The sequence below is a fragment of the Pan paniscus genome, chromosome 22 (genome assembly GCF_029289425.2).
Source record: "Pan paniscus chromosome 22, NHGRI_mPanPan1-v2.0_pri, whole genome shotgun sequence".
Lineage (NCBI taxonomy): Eukaryota > Metazoa > Chordata > Mammalia > Primates > Hominidae > Pan > Pan paniscus.
The window spans coordinates 22,362,527-22,382,946 of NC_073271.2; the positions used below are offsets into that span (position 1 = coordinate 22,362,527).

Sequence of the window (20,420 nt, forward strand, 5' to 3'; positions counted from 1 at the left end):
CCCATGCAGCTGGCTTACCCATCAGGCTCTGAAAAGAAAGAAAATGACCTTTTATACTTTCCTTTAGAAAATTTTGTCAAAGCTTAAACATTGACATTTAATGACATTTAAAATCTGTATTAGTTTACTAGAGCTGCCATAACAAAATATCACAGACTGGGTGGCTTAAACCAAGAAATTTATTTGCTCACAGTTCCAGAAAAGTCTAAGATCAAGATGCAGATAGGATTGGAATCCTCAGAGGTCTCCTTGGCTTGCAGATGGCTGCACCCTTGCTAAGTCCTCACACGTTCTTTCCTCTGCACAGGTACCTCTGGTATTTCTGTGTGTCCTAATCTCCTCCTCTTACAAGAAATACCAGTCAGATTATATTAGGGCCCACCGCAGTGGCCTTAATTTAATTAGCTCTTCAAAGGCCCTACCCAAATACAGTCATGTTCTAAGGTACTGGGGGTTAGGGCTTCAACATATGAATTTTGGGGGAACATAAGTCTATAACCAAACCTCTAAAATTCCCCTAAAATTATTCTCACATTTTAAGCTACTCTGATGTCCGTCCTTGGGAGTGGATTCCTTCTACTTTTTATTCATGTCCTTTTGAAATCAGAAACCTTCCTAGGTAATTAGAATATTTCTTTAGCTGCTTCCTAGTTGAATATATGGATTACTTAGCCACTCCAGACTTTCGGTAGTGTTGGGAATTACCATGCTTTCCATGAAGATGTGAGCTTGCTGGGTATCATGTACGTTGGCAGACGCAGTGACGTATTTGAGAGTTTCACATGCCTCTTAACCTGTCTTTCCTCCCAGAACCGTGTGCTAACTCCTCATCAAAGACCAGAAGTAGATCCTGAATTGTATTCATTCTCTTCTCTTTCTACCTTCTCCAAGACAGAAGGACATGATTAACTTCTTTATCTCAATGTCAGCCTTCAATATCTACAAAAGTCTAAACTGTAAATAGCATTGAAGCTTTGCATAATAAAATTCTTTTCCCCAGTGATGGGCAGTTTTTCACATAGTAACATTCTTTTCATCTTTTTTTTCTTTTTAATGAGTAGACATAAAGAAATGCTTAAATAAATAATTATCAACTAACTTACCTACATTTAACTACACATACCTAACAGACCTGAATATAGGCAGAGGATGTGACATTTTACTTACCCTTTTATTAAAGTTACTGCTTCATTTATTGGTCTTTACTTCACTGATGCATCCATAAAATGTTTACATTTTTTTAAACAATAAAATACTCTTGAAATTAGTCCTTCTCTGTAATCACTACATAAAACTGCTTTAGAGACAGCCTTCAGATCAACTAAATTATATTTTACAAAATGGCTTAGGTATTTCAGTAGTAACTCTATGGAACAACAGAATTCACTGTTTAACGAGGGACCAATATTGGCAGCTGGCTTCCATAACTTGTTTGAGGAATGTAGTAATTCCAAGGTTGCCGCAAGGACTAATGTACAAGAATATTCCTGTATTTGATGGAATAAAAAGGAAGAACGAGAGGAGAAAGAAATAGATAGTACATACCAACCCCAGAGGTAGGGAGTATGAAAATCAATCAAGTAGCCAGAAGATTTAATGGAGCCGAATGGGTCTTACGTCAGTTCTCTTCCTTAGAGAACTTTGGATAATAGGGCAACAATATGCTCTGGTGGAAAAGAACTCAGGCCTTGAGAAAGCCTGAGCACTACAGTTTCTGAAGAATGCTCCTTTCATTAGGTGGTGTGGTGATGAATTGTAAAGGCACCCAGCACAGTGCCTGGTTTACCATAGAAATCGGTTCTTTTTTCTTGAGAGAACAACAATTCGCAATAGCTGTCACTTAAGTGACCAGCATAATCCTGGCTTTGAGCTTGCCAGGGGCTGCCAGTTAGAACAATGGCTGTCAACCCCGTGTTATTTATTTAGATTTCCTAAGTAATGTTTTGCTAATAAAAGCTCCAGATTTGTGAGTGATTTACTCTTGTTTTATTTATTTAATAAAGTGGCATGATTTATTAATTTAATTAATTATTTAATTAATTATTAGCAGTGGCACAATCTCAGCTCACTGCAACCTCTACCTCCTGGGCTCAAGTGATCCTTCACCTCAGCCTCCAGAGTAGCTGGGGCTACAGGTGCGCACTACCATGTCCAGCTAATTTGTGTACTTTTTGTAGAGATGGGGTCTTGCCATGTTATCCAGGTTGGTCTTAAACTCCTGAGCTCGTGATCCACCCTCCTTGATCTCCTAAAATGCGGGGATTATAGGCATGAGCCACTGTGCCTGGTTGATTTATTTTAATTTAAATAAAAGCAACTCAAGGTTAGCATCATATCAGGCTACTCTCAGTTGTATTCTAGTATCTCTCTTGAGTGTGGGAGTAAGGGATGGAGCTGTAGCTAGTTTGCTGAGAACTAGACAAAACCCTGACCACTCCCTAGGGCGTGTGCCTAGGATGTGAAAGATATGCCTCCTGTTTTCAGACGGCACCGTGCTTGGAAAGGCTGCTTGCCAGAGGTGTTGAAAGGATGCCACTGGGCTGGTCCTGCACAATGGAAGACCACATCACATGCTCCAAGAGAGTCACTCCCCAGAGCAGCTGCAGGAAGCCACAGCTCTGTGGCCTGGGATCCTTGCCACACTGAATATTAGTGATAGACATTGGAGCCGAGGGGATCTTATGCTTCAAGGCAGCTGGATCTCTTTTTTACTGGTCAAATCATACCTAAGGATTGTCTTTCGTGTCCTAGAGACTTTGATGAGTAATTCAACTTTTAAAATCCAAGTGAAGGCTGTGGCTAGAGAAGCATGAGCTAAACCTAAAATGAATGGGAACATTACAGTCTAACAAGCCTTGAGAATTCAGGTTCACATTCCCTAAAGAAACAACATCCTGAATGATGAAACAAACACACAAACCAACCAACAATTTGTGATGTGAGATACCAAAACAGACACCCCTTTATCACCTAAGATGGACTGTAAGGTTAAGGAAACAAAGTTACCTACAGGGTTAGGGTTCGGGGACTGGCTGGCATGACCAATTTCTCAATTTCTATGGCTCTAAACTCCCTAATAATAGGAACTATCAGACCCATCCTGTGATTTACAACCCAGACCACTACAACTCTAATTGGAATGAGGACCAGCCTTACAAACATTCTTTTCTGATAAGCAATTGCAGACCTTAAGCCAGTTTCAGCCAGTTTATTAGAGGCTGTGCACAAACTGTCTTTGGGTCCTGTAGTTCACCTTTTGATGTAAAGAGCCAAATTTTACCTCATTTTAACACTAAAACCCTGCCCCAAAGTGTACATGGGATGTCACATACATATTTACCCATTGCACATGCACTCAGCTCCCCTCATAAATATGTATATCTTTTCCTCCAAACCTGCTGAATATGTATGACTCCACTGTGTGAAACAGACCCTGTGAGGCATGAAACCCAACTGTCCTTCCCCTCTTTTGAAGAGAGACCACATTCAGCATACACCAAAGACTATGTCTTCCAGGTTTGCAAACCGATATTGCCAATAAAGCTCTCCTTTCTGTTATTTAGCCATCACGATGGTCTTTTGGATGATAAATTCACAAAAGCACCAAATCATTTAATATACAACGTTGTCCCTGAGCAAACACCCAACTTTATCCCTTAAATAACATTTTTGTCCCGTGTGTAATTTATTCAGTTAAATATAACTATTAGAAATGAAAGTGTTCAGTATTGGTGGATCAATAAAAAATTTTTATATTCTCACTTTGGGTGGGAATTAAAAAAAAACTGGTTCATTTGCTCCCATTAAGGAGCTAATGTTTATATGAGAAAAATATCTGGGCAAGAAAAAGAAAAGGCACAGTGAAAAAAGTACATCAGTAAATATGATTTAGTATAAAGTATTTGTGCACATATATGTGAATTCATCAGAAGAAAAGTAAGGATCAGGCCTCGTGGCTTGTGCCTATAATCCCAGCATTTTGGGAGGCCAAGGCAGGAGGATCACTTGAGCCTAGGAGTTCAAGACCAGTTTGGGCTCAAAATGAGACCCTGTCTCTACAAAAAGTAAAATATATTTTTTAAAATTTAAAAATTTTGGCCAGGCATGATGGCTCACACCTGTATTCTCAGCACTTTGGGAGGTCGAGGTGGGTGGGTTACTTGAGGTCAGGTGTGGTGGTAGGCACCTGTAATCCCAGCAACTCAGGAGGCTGAGGCGGGAGAATTGCTTGAACCTGGGAAGTGGAGGTTGCAGTGAGCCGAGATCGTGTCACTGCACTCCAGCCTGGGCGACAGAGCAAGACTCCATCTGAAAAAAATAAATAAATAAATTAAAAAAATAAAAATTTTTTAAAAAGAAAATGAGAGTTACAGACCTGTAGCGTTAGAAGGGTGAATAAGGGACCTTCAGAGGAGGTTTTTTGTTTTTGTTTTTTATCAGGGTATTTGATAACAACCATTAAGAAAGAAGAAAAGGAGGATGTTCGAAGGAGAAACCGTGTAAATACATCAAGAGTGTTCATGATGGGGGTGGTAAGTGGGAGTTAGCTATAGGAAGAGGTGTTTTTTTTGTTTTTTTTTTTTGAGACTGACTCTCGCTCTGTCACCTGGGCTGGAGTGCGGTGGTTTGATCTCCACTCACTGCAGCCTCCCCCGCTGCCCCGGGTTCAAGTGATTCTCCTGCCTCAGCCTCCCGAGTAGCTGGGATTACAGGCACGCACCACCAGGTCCGGCTAATTTTTGTATTTTTTAGTAGAGACAGGGCTTCACCATGTTGGCCAGGCTGGTCTTGAACTCTTGACCTCAAGTGATCTGCCTGCCTCAGCTGCCTAAAGTGTTGGAATTACAGGCATGAGCCAGCACACCCGGCCAGGAAGAGGTCTTAATGTCAGAAGACCTGAGGAATTTAGGTCAGATGGAATAGGCAGCAGTGGGCAACTAGTCACTACAGATTTCCCAATCATGATCTGACATTTTAACATTTCTAGAGGCTTGTCCACGGGGAAAGTATAGGGAGATTCAGAGGATGAAAAAGTTGAGATTGGGAAGAGAAGGAAGAAGAATGTGCCAGAGGTTCCAGGAATGACCATAGATAGGGTCTGTGAAAAGTTTGTGAAAAAATCACACAAGGACACCTTATTACTAATAAGGATGCCTAAGGATTACAGTGTGTCAAGCTGAGGACGTATACAGACGGGATCTCTGAATACTCATGAGTTGTATTGGGTTAACATTGCATGTCACAAATGAAGAGGTGAAAGAGTAAGGGGAAGAGAAAGGAGGGTTTGTACCCAGTTCTGTCTAACCTGGACACCTTTAGTGACAATGCTGAACTGCAAAGGAGAAAAAGTGATTTGAAAACTTTTTTTTTTTTTTTTTTTGAGACAGAGTCTCAGTCTTGCTGTCTTGCCCAGGCTGGAGTGCAGTGGCGTGATCTTGGCTCACTGCAACCTCCGCCTCCAGAACTCAAGCTATCCTCCTGCCTCAGCCTCCTGAGTAGGGGTGGGATTGCAGGCACACATGCCTGGCTAATTTTTTTTTTTTTTTTGTATTTTGTATTTTTAGTAGAGATAGGGGTTTCATCATGTTGCCTAGGCTGGTCTTGAACTCCTGGCCTCAAGTGATCCACCCGCCTCAGCCTCCCAAAGTGCTGTGATTGCAGGCATGAGCCACTGCACCTGGCCTGAAATCTTTTTTTTTAAATGAGGGAAATAATAAATTTAATGTTCATTTTGTAGGTGGAAATCAGAAGTACATGCAATAGGAATTAACTTGAATATGATGCATAAAGTTTGAAGCAAAGGTGAGTGATAGATGAACATTGGTGATGTAACTCCGGAAGTTGTCTGTCATAACTGATGACTTATCCCCATCATATGTTCTGAAAACTACTCAGATGAAGTTAACAACCTGATATTACAAAATAAGCATATATATTTTGTGTTTATAAGAACCTAATAATCATCTGGAGACTTAGTACTTGGGGGGTGAGCTATAGATAGCCCTGTGTATCAGGGTTTTCCAAACAAACAGAACCAATGGGATATATATAGATATATAAAGACACTTCTTATAGGAATTGGCTCAGGAGATTATAAAGGCCAAGAAGTTCCAATATGTGCCCCCTGCAAGCCGAAGAACCAGGAAATCCAGTGTAATTCTTGCATGTGAAGCTGAAGGGCTGAAGAGTGGCTGCTGGTATTGAAGGCTCAAGAACCTGGAGCTCTGAAGTCAAGGGCAGGAGCAGATGATGGATGTCCCAGCTTCAGAAGAGAGAGCAAATTTGCCTTCCTCCACCTCTTTTATGATTCCTATGCTCAGTTAATTGAATGATGCCCACTGACATTAGTGAGGATGGGTTTTTGATACCCAGTCTATTGATTCAAATGCTAATCTCTTCCGGAAATACTCTCACAGACTCGCCCAGAAATAATATTTTACCAGCTGTCTGGGCATCCCTTAACCCAGGATGGGCTAAGAGACAAGTGGACACGTAAAGTTAACCACCATACCCTGTAAATATGATATGAGAAGGGATCGAGTCATATTTCATATCAAGATTATTTTCCAATGCATAGATGCCTTGGAATAATACTTCTTATAAAATAATGAGTAACATTTTCTAGCACAAGTTCCAAACTGTGTACCATGGAACCCTAGCTCGGTCATATGTTGCTCGGTATTGCATGCATACCCGAAAAGAATTCTGTAATCAAGTAACTTTGAGAAATAAGAGGTTAAACAAAATTAAACAAATACCTTCACTTTAAAATGCATACAATTCTTTAAGATGATAATCTGCATTTTGAATTTTAAAGAGGGTAGGTAGCTTCAGTATGTAGCATCACTCCCTCTCCCTATTTCTTTTTTCTTTTTCTTTTTTTTTTTTTTTTTGAGACATAGTCTCTCTCTTTTCCCCAGGCATGATCTCTGCTCACTGCAACCTCTGCCTCCAGGGATCAAGCAATTCTCATGCCTCAGCCTCCTGAGTGGCTGGGATTACAGGTGTGTGCCACCATACCCGGCTAATTTTTTTTTTTTGTAATTTTAGTAGAGATGGGGTTTCACCATGTTGGCCAGGCTGGTCTTGAACTCCTGACCTCAAGTGATCCACCCACCTCAGCCTCACAAAGTGCTGGGATTACGTGCGCACACACCTAGCTAATTTTTGTATTTTAGAAGAGACGGGGTTTCACCATGTTGACTGATCTCGAACTCCTGACCTCAAGTGATCCACCTGCCTGGGTCACCCAAAGTGCTGGGATTACAGGCATGAGCCACCGCGCCTGCCTGGCACCTCTCCCCATTCCTCGTTTTTGTTTGCTGCACCAACTCCTAGTGTTGCTCAAAGCATGCTTTAGGGAATGTGGTTTGGAAGCATTCAAATCAAACCCTTGAATTTTTTTAGACCCTTGTAGAAGTGAAGGTTTATAGTGTACATTTTTGTCAAAGCAGATGGGTTCTTTTCACTGAAAGTTGTTTTCACACATGACCTTGAAAATAAATTAATAAAAAAAAAAGTAGAAATATTAGGCTGACAGACATTTTAAAGTAGGGCATAAGATGCCATAAAAAGCCTTTTGAAAGTTTAAAATAGGAGTTAAAGTGTGTGTTATATGGAAGATACCAGATTAGAGTCTTTGAATATTTATTATATAAGTGTGCACGTATATGACCAGCTTCTTCCCAGTTTGGGGGAGTAATGGGACGGCATTCAATTCACATTTGAGACTGCTTCTCTTTACATTTTCGTAAGTGAAAAGGAAGAAGGATCACTAAGTTTACAAAGACAAGTCTCGGAATAAGACTTTCGTTCACTGTATTGCCTTTAATCATCTGGTGGGAGGGCCCTCAAGAAGTGGCCAAGGCCCTATGAAGATTGGTGAAGAGTTTCAAGGAGGAGAATTGAAGGAGACAGCTATGGGATTAATTTTGAGAGATGCCTTTGCTGAAATGTCTCATAAAGTATACATGGAGAGCAAGGGCACAAGGAGACAGAGAACTCTCTCGGCCAAACAATAAATCAGAATTTCCATAGTTTTTCTCTGTTAGTCCTTATTGAAAAATTTGTCTACTGCTAATGGTGTCAAGTAGCCCTGCCAGCCCTCATTATTGTACCAAAAAGCAAAACGAGGAAAAGGTTTAGGGAGCTAGGTCTAAAAGGAATATCATTTCTGTTTCCCAACAATTAGTGAAAACAGATTCTGTTACCAAAATCTTGCAGAACCAGGGGTCCTAATACCCACTTTATTCTGGTGAGTTTGTCAGTCAATAAAAAATACTAACAGGCCAGGTTCTTTTCTCAGATAAACAGTAAAATAACATGGTTATAAACAGAAAAAAAATGGTGAAAACACAAATCTTGGTGTATTAGGCCATTCTTGCATTGCCAAAAAGAAATATCTGAGACTAGGTAGTTTATAAAGAAAAGAGGCTGGGTGCAATGGCTCACGCCTGTAATCCCAGCACTTTGGGAAGCTGAGGTGGACAGATAACCTTAGGTCAGGAGTTCGAGACCAGCCTGGCCAACGTGGTGAAACCTCATCTCTACTAAAAATACAAAAATTAGCTGGGTGTGGTGGCACGCACCTGTAATCCTAGCTACTCAGGAGGCTGGGGCAGGAGAATCACTTGAGCCTCGGAGCAGAGATAGTGCCACTGCCTTCCAGCCTGGGCCACAGGATGAGACTCCATCTCAAAAAAAAAGAGAGAGAGATTTAATCAGCTTATGATTCTTCAGGCTTTGCAGGAAGCCTGATGCTGGCATCTGCTTGGCTTCTGGTGAGGCCTCAGGAAACTTACAATCATGATGGAAGGTGAAGGGGGAGTAGGGATGTCACATGACCAGACCGGAAACAAGAGAGAGCATGGTGCCACACACTTTTAAACAGCCAGATCTCATGAGAAGTCACTCATCACAAGGACAGCAACAAACAGATAGTGCTAAACGATTCATGAGTAATCCACCCCCATGATCCAATCACCTCCTACCAGGTCCCGCCTCCAATACTAGGGATTACAATTCCACATGAGATTTGGGTGGGGATAAGTACACAAACTATATCATTCTGCCCCGGCCCCTCTCAAATCTCATGTCCCTCTCTCATTTCAAAATACAATCATGCCTTCCCAACAGTCCTCCAAGGTCTTGACTTGTTCCAGCATTAACTCAAAAGTCCAAAGTCCAAATTCCAAGTCCAAAGTCTCATCTGAGACTCATCTCTTTCCATCTATGAGCCTGTAAAATCAAAACAAGTTATTTACTTCCAAGATATAATGGGAGTACCAGCACTGGGTAAACATTCCCATTCCAAAAGGGAGAAATCAGCCAAAAGAAAGGGGCTATAGTCTTCATGCAATTTCAAAACCCAGCAGGGCAGTCATTAAACCTTAAAGTTCCAAAATAATTTCCTTTGACTCCATGTCCCACATCCAGGGCACACTGGAGCAAGGGGTGGGCTCCCAAGGCTATCGGCAGCTCTGCTTCTGTGGCTTTGCAGCTGGGTACAGCCCTCATGGCTGCTCTCACAGGTTGTTGAGTGCCATGGCTTTTCTAGGCACAAGGTGTAAGCTGCTGGTAGATCTGCCATTCTCAGGCCTAGAAGGCAGGGGCCCCCTTCTCACAGCTCTGCCAGGTCATGCCCCACTGGGGACTCTGTGTGGGGTCTCCAACCTCACACTTCCCCTTGTCACTGCCCTAGTAGAGGTTATCTTTGGAGGCTCTGCACCTGCAACAAGTTTCTGCCTGGGCACCCAGGCTTTCTTGTACAGCCTCTGAAATCTAGGTTGAGGCTGCCAAGCATTCTTCAATCTTATATTCTGTGCACCTACATACATAACACTGTGTGGAAGCCTCCAAGTCTTATGGCTTGCATTCTCCAAAGTGGCAGCCCAAACTGTACCTGGGCCCCTTTGAACCGCAGCTGGAGCTGGAGTGGCTGGGATATGGAGAGCAGTGTTCCAAGGCTGTGCAGGGCAGTGGGGCCTTGGGCCTAGCCCACAAAACCATTCTTTCTTCCTAGGTCTCTGGGTCTGTGATGGAAGGGGCTGCTGCAAAGGTCTCTTAAATACCTTCAAGGCCTTTTCCCCATTTTCTTGGATATTACCATCTGGATTCTTTTTAGTTATGCAAATATCTCTAGCAAGTGGTTTGCTCTGCAACCTGCTTGGATTCTTCCCATGAAAATGGGCTCAGCTTTTCGACCACATGGCCACCCTGCAAATTTTCCAAACTTATACGCTGTCCTTCCCTTTTAAATATGAGTTCCAGCTTTAAGTCACTTCTTTGCTCCTATATCTGAGTTGGGCTGCTAGAAGCAGCCAGGTTAATTCCTAAATGCTTTGCTGCTTAGAAATTTCTTCTGCCAGATACCCTAGGTCATCACTCACAAGTTCAAACTTCCACACACCCCTGGGGCATGAAGAGAATGCAGCCAAGTTCTTTGCTAATGCATAGCACATGTGATCTTTGCTCCAATTCCCAATAAGTTCCTCATTTCCATCTGAGACCTTGGCAGGCCTGGACTTCACTATTCATATTTCTGTCAGCATTTTGGTGACAACCATTTAACCAGTCTCTAAGATATTCCAAACTTTCCCTCATCTTCCTGTCTTCTGAGCTCTCCAAACTCTTCCAACCTCTGCCCAGTTCCAAAGTTACTTCCATGTTTTCAGATATCTTTATATCAATGCCCCCATTACTCAGCACTAATTTTCTGTGTTACATCGTTCTTGCATTGCTGTAAAGAAATACCTGAGATGGGTAATTTGTAAAGAAAAGAGGACTATTTCCCTCACACTTCTGCAGGCTTTACATGAAGCACAGTGCTGGCATCTGCTTGACTTCTGGTGAAGCTTCAGGGAGTTTTCAATCATGGTGGAATGCAAAGGGGAAGCACACACATCACCTGGTGAAAGCATGTGATGAGCAAGAGAGAGAGAGCGGTTGGGGGTGTTGCCACACACTTTTAATGAGACCAGATCTCATGTGAACTCAGAGGGAGATCTCACTTATCACCAAGGGAGTGGCCCAAGGCATTCATGAGGGATCCACCTCCATGATTGAAACACCTCCCACCAGGCCCCACCTCTAACACTGGGATTATACCTCAACATGAGATTTAGACAGGGGCAAATATCCAAACTCTACCACCTGGTTTTCAGGTCATTCTAGAGCACTAGCAGCTACCCTGGCTTAAATCCTGAAAAGTATCAAATTTATGCGTTTTTGACCGACATAAGAAAACAGGTCAAAGATTTGCTTAGTCCATTGTACCATTTCTGCCTTAACTACTTGGGAGCTACTGGGAATTTTCTATTTTTAAAATCAGGTTGTATCAAGATTATTTGGTGTTTTTCTTTTTTCTTTTTTTTTTTTTTGAGACAGAGTCTTGCTCTGTCGCCCAGGCTGGAGTGCAGTGACGCGATCTCCGCTTGCTGCAAGCCCCACCTCCCGGGTTCACACCATTCTCCTGAGTGCCTCAGCCTCCCAAGTAGCTGGGACTACAGGCATCCGCCACCATGCCTGGCTAATTTTTTGTATTTTTAGTAGAGACGGGGTTTCACTCTGTTAGCCAGGATGATCTCGATCTCCTGACCTCGTGATCCACCCCCCTCGGCCTCCCAGAGTGGTGTGATTACAGGCGTGAGCCACTGCGCCTGGCCCTGTTTGGTGCTTTTCGACCAAAATCTCTAAACAACTCCAGAAGCCATAAACAGACTAAGCTAGAAAAAGGCAGACAAAGATATTAGAAACTAAGCTTGAGTAACTCAAGTCTTTAATACTGTCTTACTAGTCTCAATAATTCAGCACCTAGGAAACATCCACAGAAGACATTTTATCAATCAAAACAAAGAAGCTCGGGCAAGCACAGTGATGTGTGCTCACTCATAGATAGACTTGTTTTTGAAATTAGTCTTCAGTGATATTCATTCAGTGTGAGATTTAGTCTCCATAAACCGAAGCACAGCACCACTTGAAGCTTTACTGGACCCTTGGGAGTGAGAAGCAGTTCTGTAATGTGTCTGTGATTAAGTAGCAGTTTCATCCTGATTTTTCAAGCTCAGAGCTCTCTACCCTTTCACATGCTTGAAGACAAGATGTTGGACAACTGGCCCAGAGGATGTTTTCCGCTCATTTCTGTAATCTTCTGGTAAGGAAGGAACGATGTGACTTAACATGACTCTCCTTCAATCTGAACGTGCCAGTGTACCTTCTTTCCCATCCCACTCCATATATACTCTGTGTCTGTCTTTTGTTGTTGTTGTTGTTGTTTGTTTTTTGAGACAGAGTCTCACTGTGTTGCCCAGGCTAGAGTACAGTGGCATAATCATGGCTCGCTGCAGCCTCAACCTCCAGGGTTCAAGCAGTCCTCTCACCTCAGTCTCCTGAGTAGCTGGGACTACAGTTGGGTACCACCATGCCCAGCTAATTTCTTCAAATTTTTCATAGAGATGGGGTCTCACTATGTTGCCCAGGCTGATCTCAAACTCCTGGGCTCAAGCCTCCCAAAGTTCAGGGATTGCAGGAGTGAGCCACTGTGTCTGGCCTCCGTGACTGTCTGAAGTCTCTCTTTCACAACTCTCTTACAGTTCCTGTTAGTTGAGGAAAAAAAATCTGGAATTACAGTGTTTACAACTGAAAGGGATGAAGTAGTCATTTAGGCCAAGTCTTTAATTTGATGAGGACTTACTGGAGAGCCAGATAAATGAAGTCCCTTGCATATGGTCATATGAATATTTATTGGCAAAGCTTGGCCTTTGTCCTCCTGACTTCCCGATCTCATTTCATCTTGTGGTGCTTCCAGCATCTGGCCACCTTGCTAGACCTGAGTCATAAAAGCAATGGGGCGCTAAGACCAGCCATACTATAGGAAGTGGTGACAGTTTCCTCATTTAAAGTTGGGTTGTCTTTCTAGAATCTTAGAGTTGGAACTCAACTCAGAAATCACCTGTTTGATCCTCCCACAAAGGCAGGTGTCTCTCTTGCAATATTCTTGAGACAATCATCTGGCTTCTGCCTCCTTATTTTCTATTATCGGGAGCCAGCTTCAGGAAATAAAACATTTCACTAGAACTTTTGTGTTGTTACATTTAGCTAAAATTTACCTTCTCTTCACTTCTGTCCTTACATCCCAACACTGCCCCATGCAGTAACACCAAATGCAAAGACAGACTGTGCTTTCGACCACAGGACACTCCTCTAGAAGTGTTAAAATACTTATCCAGTATTTCCTCAAGCTTCTCTTTTTTTCTCAAAGCTAAATATCTGATTTTTCTAAACTGTGCCTTATAGGTGACAGTTGCTGGATCCCTTGTGATGCTGAACTTTGGATGTATTCCTTTTGGCAAAATGACTGTATCCTACTTATCCACCAATTCGACAGATATTTAATAAGCACCTACTAAGTTGCAGGAGATTTAAAAAATACAAGCATGTGAATAAGAAAATATACAAAGTGATATATAACAATACAGGCTGTGGAGAAAAATTAAACAGAGCAAGGGGAGATGGAAAATTTGTGTATGGTTAGGAGCTTGGGACCTTGCTATTCTATTAATACAGCGATCAGGAAAGGCCTCACTGATGTAGTGAGCTTTGAGCAAACAAGTAAAGGAAATGAGGGAGGAAGACGTGCAACTGTTTGGGGAGAGAGGATTTGGGCATAGAGAATAGCTCCTGAGGCAGAAATAAGTCTGATGTGTTTGGAGAACAGCAAGGTGGCCCTTGAGGCTCCAGTGGAGGGCGTGAGTGGGAGAGTGGGAGGAAGTGAGGTCAGGGAGGTTGTTATGGGCTGAATGGTGTCTCCCCGGAATTCACATGTTGAAGCCATAAGCCCCAGAACCTCAGCACATGACTGTATTTTGAGGTAATGTCTTTAAAGACCTAAAATGAGGTCACTAGGGTGGGCCATAATCCAATATGACTGGTTTCCTCACAAGAAGAGGAAATTAGGACACAGATGGGCACAGGGGGAAGACCATGTGACGACACAGGGAGAAGAGAGCCATCTATAAGCCAAGCAGAGAAGCCCCCAGAGAAGCCAATCCTGCTGACACCTTCATCTCAACTTCCAGCCTCCAGAATTGTGAGAAAATAAATTTCCGTTGTTTAAGGCATCCAGTCTCTGGTACTTTATTATGGCTGCCCTAGAAAGCTAACACAGAGGGGAAAAGGGCCAGATAGTATAAGACCTTGAAAACCATTTTAAGTTCTTTGAGCAGAAGGGGAGCCAGTGAGGGTTTCGGAGCAGATGAAGGTGATGATTGGGCTCATATTTTAAAAGCATCACTCTAGCTTCTGTACTGAAAGCAGTCTATGGGGAGGCAAGGACAGAAGGAAGAAAACCAGGAGGAGGCTATTGCAGAAATGTACATGAGGGTGGAAGGTGGTGAGGAGAGGGAAGTTTTGGAATATATTCTGAAGTTAGAGCCAAAAGGATTTTCTGATGAACTGAAATTGTGATGTGAGAGAAAGAAAGGAGTCAAAGATGACCCAAGGCTTTTGGCCACAGCAACTTGGAGAACAGAGTTAACATTCATTGAGATGGAAAGAACTGTAGGAGCAGCGGGCTTTTTTTCCTTCTTCAACTTTTAAGTTCAGGGGTACCTGTGGAGGATGTGCAGATTTGTTACATAGGTAAACGTGTGCCATGGTGGTTTGCTGCACAGATCAACCCATCACATAGGTATTAAGCCCTGCGTCCATTAGCTATTCTTCCTGATGGAGCAGTGGGTTTTAAGGGGGAGGACCAAGAGTTCAGCATGGACACATTAAGATTAAGATGCCTACTCATCTTTGAGTTTGAAATGCCAGCTAGGCTGTTGGATGCATGAATTTAGAATTCAGAGGAGTGGTCAGGGTAAGGATACAGATGGTACTGAGTGAGATCACTTAGGGTGAAATGAGGACAAAAAGAAGGATTTGGAGGCTGGGGATTGTGGCTCATGCCTGTAGTCTCAGCACTTTGAGAAGCCGAGGTGAGTGGATCACTTGAGGCCAGGAGTTCAAGACCAGCCTGGCCAACATGGCAAAACCCTGTCTCTACCAAAAATACAAAAATTAGCCAGGTGTGGTGGCAGGCATTGTAATCCCAGCTACTCAGGAGGTTGAGGCATGAGAATGGCTTGAACCTGGGAAGCAGAGGTTGCAGTGAGCTGAGATGGCACTACTGCACTCCTGTCTGGGCCACAGAGTGAGACCCAGTCCCCTGAGCCCCCCCAAATATAAAGGATTTGGGATTAAGCCCTAGTGTACTTGGAAATGTTGAGGTTGTTAAGATGAGCAGGAACCAGAGAAGCAAGCAGAGGAGGGGCAGCGAGTGGAGTAGGAAGAGAAAGAGGGTGGTTTCCAAGGAGCCAAGTCAAGAATGTGTTTCGTGAGGACAGAATGATTACTGGGTTGATGCTGCAGATACTGTGTGTCAAATAAGGTAAGGACTGCATTGTATTTAGTGATAGAGAGGTCATTGCTGACACTGACAAGAGCCAGTTCAGAATGGTGGGGACAGAAGTGTGATTTGAGTGGGCTCAAAAGAGAGGAGGGGAAAGAAATTTGAGTCCAGCAATGATTAAAATATTCTTTGGGAAGACTTTTGCTGTGAAGGGAGCAAAAAGCTGAAGGTAGCTAAAGGGAGATACCAAGAGAAAGTAATTTTATTATTATTTTTTGAGACAGAGCTCACTTTGTCACCCAGGCTGGAGTGCAGTGGTGGGATCACAGCTCACTGCAGCCTCAACCTCCTTCACTCAAGCGATCCTTCCACTTCAGCCTTCCGAGTAGCTGGAACTACAGGCACATGCACCACACCCAGCTAATTTTTTTATGAGCTTGAGCCTAGGAGTTCAATACCAGTCTGGGCAACATAGTGAAGCCCCATCTGTACAAAACAATACAAAAATTAGTGCTTCCTTCAGCAGCACCTATACTAAACTTGGAATGATACGGAGAAGTTTAGCACAGCCCCTGTGCAAGAATGACACACACATTCATAAAACATTTCATATATTTGTAGAAGCACATAGGAAAAAAAATACAAAAATTAGCCAGGTGTGGTGGTGTATGCCTGTGGTCCCAGCTACTTGGGAGGCTGAGGCAGGAGAATCACCTGAGCCCAGAAGGTCGAGGCTGCAGTGAGCTGTGATTGCACCACTGCACTCCAGCTTGGGAGTGGAGTATCGCCCAGCTGGTCTTGAACCCCTGGGCTCAAGCGATCCTCCTGCCTCGGCCTCCCAAAGTGCTTAGATTACAGGTATGATCTGCCGCACCTGGCAAAGAGGCTTTTTTTAATTGAATATGTGAAAATATATTTGTATGCAGAGGAGAATGATTCTGTAACAAAGGAAAATGAACAAAGCAGGCGAAGGAACAATTGTTGGAACAATGTCCTAGAGTATAAGAGAGAATGGCACACAGAATACAAGCACAGGAGTTGGTCTTAGATGGGACTGACATCTCTAGCTATATTACCTTATAGACAGCCACATGTAGCTATTTAAATGTAAATTAATTTAAAATGAAGACAATTAAAATTTTTTCTGGCTGGGCTAGGTGGCTCATGCCACCTCAGCACTTTGGAAGCACTTTGGAAGGTCGAGGTGGGCGGATCACGTGATGTCAGGAGGTCGAGACCAGCCTGGCCAACATGGCAAAACCCCATCTGTACTAAAAATACAAAAAGTAGCTGGATGTGGTGGCATGCCCCTGTAATCCCAGCTACTCGGGAGCCTGAGGCAGGAGAATCGCTTGAACCCGGGAGGCGGAGGTTGCAGTGAGCTGAGATCGTGCCACTGCACTCCGGTCTAGAGGACAGAGCAGGACTCCATCTCAAAAAAAAAGAAAAAAAAATCAGTTGTGCTAGCCATATTTCAAGTGTTCAATAGCTGCATATGGTTGGCGACTACAGTACTAGACAGCACCAACAAAGAATATTTTGGTCATTACAGAAAGATCTGCTGAGCATGCCTGAGCTGAGAAATGAGGGAAGGCAGACATATGTATGAGCACCTATGCAGAGAGGTGAGTAGATGTGGTTGCGGGGAGCTTGTGGAAAGTCTTTCCTGATTTCTTCTGTTTCTCACTAAAGGCTACTTAGGAGAAGGACCTGGAGCTTTGAGGAAAAGGTGCAGACTATATCTTTAGGAGATAGAGAGAGTGAGGGGACACGGGGAAAATGGCAGAATTGCAGAACAACTTTTAAGATCCACTTCAGGCCAGCACAGTGGCTCACACCCGTCATCCCTTTTTAAAAACTTTGAGACAGGGTCTTGTGCTATAACCTAGACTGGAGTGTGGTGGAGCGATCTCGGCTCACTGCTGCCTCAACCTCCTTGACTCAAGTGATCCTCCCACATCAGCCTCCACTACACCCGACTAATTTTTGTATATTTTGTAGAGACAGGGTTTCACTATGTTGCCCAGACTGGTCTCAAACTCCTAGACTTAAGCGATCTGCCTGCCTTGGCCTCCCAAAGTGCTGGGCATAAGCCACCACACCTGGCCACACCTGTAATCCCAACACTTTGGGAGACCGAGGTGCGAGAATCGCTTGAGGCCAGTTCAAGATCATCCTGGACAACTAGTGAGACCCCATCCAAACAAAAAAGAATTTTAAAAGTTAGTCAGGTGTGGCCGGGTGTGGTGGCTCATGCCTGTAATCCCAGCACTCTGGGAGGCTGAGGTGGGCAGATCACAAGGTCAAGAGATCGAGACCATCCTGGCTAACATGGTGAAACCCCATCTCTACTAAAAATACAAAAAATTAGCCACGCGTGGTGGCGGGCACCTGTAGTCCCAGCTACTCAGGAGGCTGAGGGAGGAGAATGGCGTGAACCCGGGAGGCGGAGCTTGCAGTGAGCCGAGATCGCACCACTGCACTCCAGCCTGGGTGACAGAGCAAGACTCCGTCTCAAAAAAAAAAAAAAAAAAAAAAAAAGTCAGGTATGGTGGTTGTATTAGTCCGTTTTCATGCTGTTGTTAAAAGACATACCCGAGAATGGGCAATTAACGAAAGAAAGAGGTTTAATCAACTTACAGTTCCACGTGCCTGGGGAGGCCTCACAATCCTGGCAGAAGGCAAGGAAGAGCAAGTCACATCTTATGTGGATGGCAGCAGGCAAAGAGAGAGCTTGTGCAGAGAAACTCCCATTTTTTTTTTAAGCCATCAGATCTCATGAGACTTATTCATTATCATGAGAGCAGCACAGGAAAGATTCACCCCCATAATTCAATCATTTCCCATAATTCAATCATTATGGAAGCTGCAAGATGAGATTTGGGTGGGGACACAGCCAAACCATATCTGTGGTGCTCATCTGTAGTGCTACCTACTTGGGGGGCTGAGGCCAGAGGAGCCCTGGAACCCAGGAATTTGAGTTTGCAGTGAGCTATGGTGGGCCACCACACTCCAGAGCCAGCCCGTCTCTAAAAATAATTTTTAAAATATCTACTTTAGGTTAGTGATCTCTAATTTAGGGAGACCAATCAGCATGCTGTGTAGTTTTTTTCAACTTATGTTCACTGGCATGAATGCACTGTTACAGTAGATAGAAAGCTGGGGCTAGTCCAATGAGTGGTTCTCTATCCTGGCTGCATGTTAGAATCACCTGGGTGAGTTATTTAAAAAAAAAAACAAAACAAAACAGAAGCCTCATCCTTGTAGCCAAAGGATCTGATTGAACATTCTGAAAATGGGGCCTGAGCAATGAACAATCTATTTAAAGCTCCCAAGGTGATTCTAACACAGACGTGCTTTTTTTTTTTTTTTTGAGACAAGGTCTCCCTTTGTTGCTCAGACTGGAGTGCAGTGGCGCCATCTTGGCTTACCGCAACTTCAGCCTCCCAGGCTCAAGCGATTCTCCTGCCTCAGTCTCCTGAGTAGCTGGGATTACAGACGCATGCCACTACTACCTGGCTATTTTTTTTGTTCCGTTTTTTTTTTTTTTTTTGTATTTTTATTAGAGATGGGGTTTCACTGTGTTGGCCTGGCTGGCCTTGAACTCCTGACCTCAAATGATCCACCCGCCTCAATCTCCCAAAGTGCTGGGATTACAGGCCAGATACATGTTTAAGAACCACGGAGTTAGAGTAAGAATGTGGAGGAAATGTGCAGAGTAGAGATGAAGGATGGGGAACTGTGTTACTGATGGATCATGGGTTCCACAGGTGCAAAGAAAGGCACTCAGGATTTGTGCAGGGATGGGGGACGGGATGAGATTGAGAAGTGTTCAAGGCTGATGAGCAATGAGAAATGGGCTGGGAATCTAGGGCTTCTTGGGTGGCAAATACAAATTGGGTAAAGGGCACATGGAGATTTGCCATGCTGGTCTAAATCAGCACAATCAACATAAATGTAGTACAGATAATTTTAAATCTTTTATTGACCTTACTAGAAAAGAAACAAGTAAACTTAGTTTAATAGTATATTTTGTTATCCAATGTATGCAAAATATTATTTCTTTTTTTGTTGTTTTTGCAAATTTCTTAAAAAAAAAAAATAGAGACAGCATCTTGCTTTGTCAACCAGGCTGGTCTCAAACTCCTGGCCTCAAACTCCTGGCCTCAAGCAGTCCTACCACCTCAGCCTCCCAAAGTGTTGGGACTACACAAATGAGCCACCACACCCAGCCCCAAATATCATTTCAACATGCAATCAGTATAAACATTACTGAGATATTTGTCATCCTTGTTTTTTTATAGTTAGTCTTCCAAGTTTGTGTGCATTTTACACTTCCAGCACATCCCAGTTCAGAGCAGACACATTTCAAGCGCTCGGTAACCACATGTGCAGTGGACCATGCAGGTCTAGGTGGTGGTGATGAGGTCGCAAACGTTGGATGATTTCTACAGAACATTCCTTTCAGAATACAAACATACTATAATATACTCAATCTTAAGGCAGCTGTATATGAATATATAGAATTATGTTCTTATTTAACCCAATATAGCTTTTCCAGAAAAGTATCATGAGAGTCTTAGTCACATGCTCTGCTAAAGTCCAAAAATTCCATGTGGGCCACACTTATCTAATAGAAATTAGTCTGGCATGAATTTCCTGGTGAATCCGTGCGAGCATCAGCTTCCAGAGGTGTCAGTTTCTTTTTTCTGTGTATTCTTATGCCAGTCTTTTAACAATCCAGTCTGCCTGCTTGCTTTCATTTGTGTGGAGTTGATCTTTTCTTATTTTCTGACAGTTGAAGTTACTTTGGGGGAGAAAGGACGATGGGAAAATGAGCAACCACTTGCCATTTAAGTGGTAGCAAAGCTGGATTTGATTTATTAGACCTGATGCTAGGATTCCAGATTATTATAAGCAAGAAACGGCTTGCATTGCTTGTGGAGGATCACATGACAAAGGATTGACCAATCGACCATGGAAATAACTTGAAACTAAGTTGCCAAAGAGGGGGTGGTTGGAGGACAAT

At 43.2% G+C, this 20,420-nt stretch overlaps 1 long non-coding RNA gene and 1 other non-coding gene across 3 annotated transcripts in view; both read left to right on the top strand.

Moving 5' to 3' along the window:
* LOC106634211 (uncharacterized) overlaps positions 1–20,420 on the top strand; it is a 401,613-nt gene that overhangs the window by 3,873 nt on the left and 377,320 nt on the right. For both annotated transcript variants that reach the window (XR_008955137.2, XR_008622402.1), the window contains exons 2-3: positions 5,738–5,802; positions 16,944–17,016. This is a non-coding gene — a long non-coding RNA (uncharacterized LOC106634211). The remainder of the gene's footprint in view (positions 1–5,737; positions 5,803–16,943; positions 17,017–20,420) is intronic.
* On the top strand, positions 15,902–16,008 carry LOC112438108 (U6 spliceosomal RNA). Its single transcript, XR_003026591.1, has one exon. It is a non-coding gene; the product is annotated as a U6 spliceosomal RNA (small nuclear RNA).